This window comes from Canis lupus, chromosome 13 (genome assembly GCF_011100685.1).
Source record: "Canis lupus familiaris isolate Mischka breed German Shepherd chromosome 13, alternate assembly UU_Cfam_GSD_1.0, whole genome shotgun sequence".
NCBI lineage: Eukaryota > Metazoa > Chordata > Mammalia > Carnivora > Canidae > Canis > Canis lupus.
In genome coordinates this window covers 37090071-37097839 of record NC_049234.1, presented here as the reverse complement: position 1 = coordinate 37097839, position 7769 = coordinate 37090071, and positions in this window count along the sequence as shown.

Genomic DNA, 7769 nt, shown 5'->3' with positions numbered 1-7769 from the left:
GCCCCTTCTTGCAGCGAACACTGCTGCTGCCCGCAGGTCAGGGCGTGCAGGGGCCCCTGGGAGCACAGGCCCAGAGAGGCTGGGCGGCGGCCGCGCGCTGCAGCGCATCGTGAATGTGCCCACAGGACGGCGAAGCAGTGTGTCTGTTTACCTCCCGACAGCAGGAAGGGAGGACAACAAAATTAAACTAAATAAACCGCCCAGACATCCCACGAGCCGTCGGCGTGCGTGCCCTGCAGGTGGAACGCGGAGCCAGGCGCCGAGGAGGCGCCGAGGGACGTGAGCTGCTCCCCTAAGGAGCCAGGGGCACGTGTCCGGGCAGGTGCGCTCCGGGGCCTGCCTGGCACTCGCAGGGGGCAGGGGGGTGGCATCGCCCCTGCACGGACGGCCGTGGGCTGTGCCCCAGCTGGACGCACCGTGGCCGCCGGGGCTGCATGGGGCCCACCCGTGGGGTGTGCGGGGGCATGTGCGGGCGAGCCCGTGCCCCTCCTCGTCCCTCAACATCCGGGAGGACCAGCTCTCCTGTGGCGATCGCAGCTCTTTCGGGGTCTGGCATCCCCGCTTCGGCCGCAGCTGGTGGAGGCACGGCTGGCAGAGAAACCCCGGAGCAGGTATCACGGGTGAGGTGCCCGTGAACAGGGGGTCGGACCCACCAGAGGCGGGGGTGGGACGCCTGCAGCTGATGACAGGTGTCTGGGCGCCCCCAGCCCCTCCGTGTGTGGTGCGCGGGCCACAGCGTTCGCGTCCTGTGCGTGGGCTCCGGTCCATCAGGTGGGGCCGCCAGCCCTCGGTGGCCAGGCGCCGACCCGGGCCTGGGGGGACGGGCCCCTCAGAGGAGGGCAGTGAGGGAGGCTGGGGCTCTGCCCTTCCCCACGGGAGCCCTGCCCGAGGTGGCCGTCCAGTCTGGCTCTGCCCGCCTTGCCTGAGTCCCCGGGCTGCCCGGACCGTGTCCCCCGCCCAGGTCCGCAGCTGCTTCTGGAGCAACAACGGGCTCATTAACGATGCCGTCAGCACACAGATGAAAGGCTCTCCAGGAAAGCCGCGCTCCCGGGACTGTGAGGCCCTCGGCTCCCCGAACCCCCCCCACCCCGGGCTCCTCCTGCCTCCCCCTCTGCCTGCACCCCTGCTGCCCCACGGGGCCCACGGCCGGGTTCACTCTGCACCAGCGGGCTGCTGGGGGCGCTGCTCCCGTGCTGGGACCCTGGGACCCCGCCTGGCCGGCAGCCCCTCTTAGAGGGGCCAGGGCGGAGGTTGAGCCTCACGAAAGCTGTGCGAGCGTCTGCGTGGACCAGGCGAGTGACCCTCCTGCTCCCGCACCTCCACCAGGAGCCCATCCTGCTGCCCGTGGCGGGGAGCAGAGGCCAGTGGGCGTCTGGGACAGCAGCCAACACCCCCATCCCCACATCGCTCCTCCGTCTCGGCCGTGCCCCCCCACACCCCTGGCTCTCATCCTGTCCTCCCCTCCTGGCCTCTGCCAAGCCCTGCCCACCGTGGAGGTCTGGGAAAGCATCACCCGCGCCTCTGTCCCCCAGACTTGGTGCTGCAGGAGGAGCTGTCTGCCCACGGGGGGCTCCGTCGCGCCCCGTCCCCCAGCTGACCTCGGCGACCCCAGGTCTGGACACCCTGCTCTGTCCGCTTGCCCCAGCTCCCCGACGGGCCCAGCCCACTGCCACCAACCCTAGGTGTCCAGGATTTCCTTTGCTGGGCTCCAGACAGCACGTCTCGGCTGCCTCCCCCTCCCCCCCGGGAAGGTGTCAGCACAGCTGCGTCCTTGCGTGCCCTTCCCAGTGTCGGCCTCAGTTTCCACCTCAGGCCCCTGGAGCAGCCGCCTCCGCTGCCGTCCCTCCTTCCCGCCCCTTGGAGCCCAGGCTCCGTGGACGTATCTGGTCGAGGATGGGCGCCCGTGCGGGGCGGGCAGGAGGAGCCGCGGTGTGAGCGCCGTCCGGCCGCAGCGGCTCCCGGCACCCACGGGCACAGGTGCGTGGCTCGTGGAGGCTCGGCGGGTGGACGGATGGGTGCGTGTTGCGGCCACTCGGGCAGCGGACCTGGCGACGTGCCCGCTCACCCTGTGCCCACAGCCCCCAGGCAGGTAGCGGGTGCTCCCGGGAAGGCAGCAGGGCTTGGGAAGAGGAGTCGGGTCGCCCGGCAGGAGGAGGGATTCAGACGCAAGCGGCCTCTGCCTCGTGTAGACGGCATCTCCCTGAATCCTCAGCGGGCCCCGGGGGTGGCCCGGGCTGCATGTGAACACGGCCAAGGTGCAGCGAGGCTACAGGCCTGTCCCCCAAGTCTCACCTGCCTGCAGCCCTGAGAGCGGGGGGCGCTCGTGCCAGGGCGTCGGGCTTGTAGGCAGTGTCACCGGACGACGAGAACCATGGATTTAGGGCGTTGGGATCTCAGAGCAGCAGAAGCTTAGACGCACGTCCAGGGACGGGGAGGCTCGCTGTGGCGACGGCGGCGACATACGGGGGAAGCCCGGACAGGTCTCAGTGTCGTCATTTTACGGTCTTTCTTCAGCATGTGACTGGTGCTGACACCCCGTCGCTCACGTGGCAGGTTCATGAGGGTGTCACACAAGAGCTTGCGCTGAGCGCCTCCTCGCCTGACACCCTGCTTTGCGGCCGCGCGGCCGAGGAGCTTGCCCCGTCCTGCCCTCCGCTCTCGCCTCCACACGCGCTTCCCCAAAGTTTGCATTCGTGATTCCGCTTTTCCATACTTTATAATAAACTTTTGTATTATTTTAAACAGACGGTGTTGGTACAGTGTGTTGATGGCCACGTGATGGATTGTCTCCTTTTGCTTATTTTTAGCTGCATAAACACGAAGCCGTACCACGTGTGTTCTTCCAAGACGTGCCTTTGACACTGAACTCTGTTTCCAAGACTCGTCCACGAGCTTGTGCGTAGCTGTGTGTCCTGTTTCTGTGCATAGAACTACCTGGTGTGGCTGTGATCGAATTTATTGTCCTCTTCTCCTCCCGAGGGGACGTAGCGCGTCCCCAGCTCTTTGGTCAGAGGCACAGCTGCCCCGAGACTGTGTCTGCCTTGCGGGGAGCAGGGCTTCTCTGGGTCAGTGCAGGGGGCCGGGATCACAGGCTCCCCGGGTGAGCGCTGTGTGGACGGCTCAGCTCTTTGGGTCAGTGCTGTGTGGACGGCTCAGCTCCCCGGGTGGGCGCCGTGTGGACGGCCCGCTCCCTGGGTCAGGCTGTGTGGATGGCCCACTCCCCAGGTCAGTGCTGTGTGAACGGCCCGCTCCCCGGGTCAGGCTGTGTGGACGGCCCGCTCCCCGGGTCAGGCTGTGTGGACAGCCCGCTCCCCAGGTCAGTGCTGTGTGGACGGCCCACTCCCTAGGCGGGTGGCTGGTTTCCCAGGTGGCTGCCGGTCGTCCGTTCTCGCGGTGACGCAAGAGCGCTGCCTATCTGCTATTTGACATTGTCAGATTCTTTGATTTTTGCCAATGTGGTGGGTGTGAAATAGTATCTAATTGTGGTCCTCATTTGCATTTCCCTGATCACTAACGAGGCTGGAATATTTCATATGTTTATGTTTGTGTTTCCTTTGCTGTGAAAAGTCTGTTCATGCCTTTTGCCCATTTAAAAAATTGGATTGTTTGTTTTTTCCCTTCTTAATGGTTTCTGGAATGTACACACACATATGGGGCGTGTGCGCTCTGTGTAGACGCGAGTGCTTCGTGGGTCTGCCCCCGGTGCCACCCGGGCTGGCAGCGGTGGCGGCTTCCCCTTGCCCACCCCTGCACGGCCTCGCGCGCCCTCCTGGACTCCCCGCGTCCCGAGTCCCAGCCATATTCCCCTTCTTTTGCCTCTGAGGACCCTGCAGCTTTGCGGTTCTCTTTCCCCCTCGGGATGCACGCTCGCCCCGCCCCGCACCTCTGTCTGCGTCGGTACCCGCACCTCGCGGCCTCCGCCTGGGCACCGACGCTCCGCTCGGGGCTGCTGTCTGCCGGCCTCGCCTCGCCCCGGCTGTTTCTCCCGGCTCTTCACTCTCACGCGTGTTTTAGGATCACCGCGCCGGGTTCCGTGGGTAACCCTGTGGGCGGCGTCCTGGGCTCCAGATAACTTGGGGAGCGCTGGCATCGTCAGGACGCCGGGCCTCGGGTCCCAAACATCCCCTGATGCTGTTAAATACATTTACACGCCGGTTCCCTCCACACGTAGCTCTCATGTCTATGCAGAGGTTTCTCCCTAAATGTGTGTTTCTGCCTGTTTCCGTGCGTGGCACACGTGCCCCCTGCGTGCCCCCCGCGGCTGGCCCCCACAGGCCTGCGTGAGCCGTACACCGAGTGCTTGGTCTCGGCGTTCCTGGGACACCGCTCAGACTCTGGGATTCCTTTGCAGATTGTCCTGAGCTGCGGGGGATACACTCGCGTGTCCGTCCTGCGTGGTGTCAGGACGCCGCCTCCCTCCTGGGCCCGGTGGGCGGGGAGCTGTGACGGGGCACTCCTGGCACCCCCTCGCTCGGGGAGCGCAGCGCATTTGTTCTCCATCCTCTTGTCCGGCTGAGGACATTTGCTCAGAGAGGTTTTGGGTGGCCGTTTGGGTTAAATCCTGGACGGACGTTCAGTGTCCTCACATACGCCTTTGGTCCGTAGGGACGGTCCTTCAGCATCCTGCTTGTTCGGGGTGACGGACACGCATGGATTTCTGGCACTGACCCACTCCTGCGTCTCGGGGCAGAGGCCACGTGGCCGGAGCAAATACCAGTGACACTAACTCAGTGTCGCATTACAAGTGTAGTGTGGCCATGCTTTTGGGTTGTTTTTTTTTTTTTTTAGATTTTATTTATTTGTTCATGAGAGACACGGAGAGAGAGAGAGGCAGAGACATGGGCAGAGGGAGAAGCAGGCTCCATGCACCGGGAGCCCGACGTGGGATTCGATCCCGGGTCTCCAGGATCACGACCTGGGCTGAAGGCGGCACTAAACTGCTGAGCCACCCGGGCGCCCCAGTGGTCACGTCTCGTTCAGGGTCTGTTCCCCGCCGTTCCTGATCTTGTCCGGTTTGGGGCTGGGTTTTTCAGCCCACGGGACGGGTCTTCTCGGCCACGTGTTGCAGGCTCACAGCCCCTGGAAGCCCACGCAGGTCCCCTCTGGGACTTGAGTTCGGGTTTGGTGAATGAGGTCTTTCCAGGGTCCCTGGGTCCGGCTGCGGCGGCACAGGAGTGCCCCGCCACCGACCGGCCTCTGCTCTGCCTCACCCTACACCCACTCACCCCCACTGCTTGCCCACCCACTCCCCGCCCCATGTGTCTTGGCCGCCGTGTCCGTGGCCACGTGTTCGGTGCCCGCTGGTTCCGCGTTGTGGGTGGTACTTTCCCCTTCCCTCCTCTCCCCTGCTTCTGGCTTCCATGGCCCCGGCGCCCCAGCCCTGCCGCTCCTGTAACCCCATCTGCAGCCCGTGCCTTGGGATGCCACGTGTCTCCATCGTTGCTCAGCTTAACACGCGCTCTCTGGGTGACGTTTCCTTCGACCCAGGAGTTACTAGGAAGTGAGTAGTCGTAAAATGTCTACACGCAGGGGATTTCAAATGTGCTTTTTTTTTTTTAAATGATCTTCCAAGGGTTGCATTGTGTTCAGAGAATTGCTTTCATGCGGTGCTGCTTCTTTGAGTGTGCTGAAGACTCACCTTTCTGCGTAGAGAACCCCCCCACCCCCCGGCGTGCCCGGGGTCCCCTGGGTCCTCGCGGCCTTGAGCCGCCCGACCCCGCTCAGGCCGAGAGACAAGCCCTCCCCGGGGGTCTGTGAGTGTGTGTTTTCTGTGTTCTGTGCCTGTGAGTTTTAGGCTTCGTGCGAGTAGCGCTGCTGCCTCATCTTGGTAAAGCGGGACTTCGGGCCTCAGCGGCCCCTGGCCGTCCGCGTGGCGTCGGGGGGCCGTGCCCGGGCCAGCTTTCTCGGGACTCGTGTTTCCACGACGTGGTTTTCCGTCCTCTCCCCGTCAGTATTTCTGTGCCCCCGGTGCTCCCGAGACGTCTGTCTCAGTAGCTGGATTTAAAAAACCTGCTGCGACCGCCCTGCCTTTGTGCCAGCGGGTTCGATCCATTCTTGATGTATTAGCGCAAGTTCCCCCGTCTTCTCTTCTGTGGGTTTTTTTTTTTTTTTTTTGCTTGTTGGTTTTTTTAAACATCTTACTTATTTGTTAGAGAGAGTGTGTGCATGTGAGGAAGAGCCCAAGCGGGGGAGCAGCGGGCAGAGGCCGAGGAGAAGCAGGCTCCCCGCCCCCCCCAGCAGGGAGATTCCATCCCAGGACCCCAGGGTCATGACCTGAGCTGCCAGGCGACCACTCTCCCCCCCCCCCCCCCCCCCCCGTCATCTTCTGATTGCTATGTCTTCATTTTTGTTTTTGCAAAAACCTTTTAGTAAGCTGTAGGGTACAGAAACGTCGCAGGGAGGAGCAGGCACCGGGTGCCTTCGGCCACGCTCCCCGGTGCTCGCTGCTGCTTTCCGGCCCCAGGATGGGTCAGCGGGCATGGGGTGCCCGGCGCAGCAAGCCCACCCTCATGGAGCGTCCCCGTCCGAGCACAGGCCCTCCCGGGGCAGAGCTCCCCGTCCTCCCGGGACCCCCGACGCGGCCCTCGTGGCCTGCAGAGCTCGGGCTGACCTGCTTGGCTGGGTCGTCCGCCCCACGGCCTCACCCGCCGGCTCCGTCTTCAGAAATTACGTCCTTCGCTTCTGAAAGTTCATTTCTTTTTTAGATGCGTGTGTCGTTCTCTCGGCCTCTGCACCACGTCGCTGTTGAGCCATCGGGCGTCCGTCGCGCTCACGTTCTCGGTGTCCCACCTCACGGAGGTGCGTTGCTTGTTGCTGATGACGTTTGCGCATCCGAGCCTTGGCCTCCCTCGGCATTGGGAGACTCGGCATTGGCAGCACTTAATTCTGCTCCCAGGGGCCGGGGCCGGGGCGTGGGTGAGCGGCCCTAGGGTCTGGCTTCCCTGCCCCTGCCTAGGGTGGGCCGAGGGTGGGCCGAGGGTGGCACCGTCCAGGAGGCGGTGGTCCTGGGGTCCCTGCCCAGCCCGCTCCCTGGACTTCCCTGACCACCTCTCAGGCCTTGCCTCTGAGGCCTGTGCCCCCCGGAGTGCTCCTCGCGGGGTCCTGCAGAGGACACTGGGCGGGACCCGTCCGCAGTGGATGGGGGCGCGCTGGCGTGACCTCAGGACTCTGGGAGAGGGAGCACAGCTGTGGAAGCCTGCAGGCCACCTCCTGGGAGGGGGCACCAGGGTGACACTGTGTTTAGGAAGGTTAGATGTCACCCCCCACAGACACTGGAGTTCACGTTGGGTCTTGGTGTGTTCACCCCAAATGCTGTAATTCTGACTGTGACCCGCGGGCTTCGGGACGGGACAGCATTGTTTGGGGTCAGGAGCTCTCCTCCCCTGCAGCCCCGGGAGGTGGGCGCTCGGCCCGTTCTAGGAGGGGACACTGAGGCACAGGGAGGCAGAGGGCCCGGGATAGCTCGTAAGTGGTGAGGTCGGCGCGTGAGTCAGGGGCGTCTGCCCCAGCGCCGTGTCTCACCAGCAGACCCGTCCCTGCCCCGGGGAGTGGCATCCCGGGGGTCACCCTGGAGGAGGCGCTGGGGGCAGCAGGCTCGGTGCCTACCCCGTGCAGTGTCCCCAGGCATCTCCCTGCACTTACGTCCCTGGGCTCTCCCGTGGGCAGGGGTCCCCAGGGCGAGGGCCAGGCTGTGGGGTCTCCAGAAACTCAGCATGTGGTGCAGGGGCTGGGCTGGGACCAGCCAGCGTGCTCCTGCCTCGGGGCCTTTG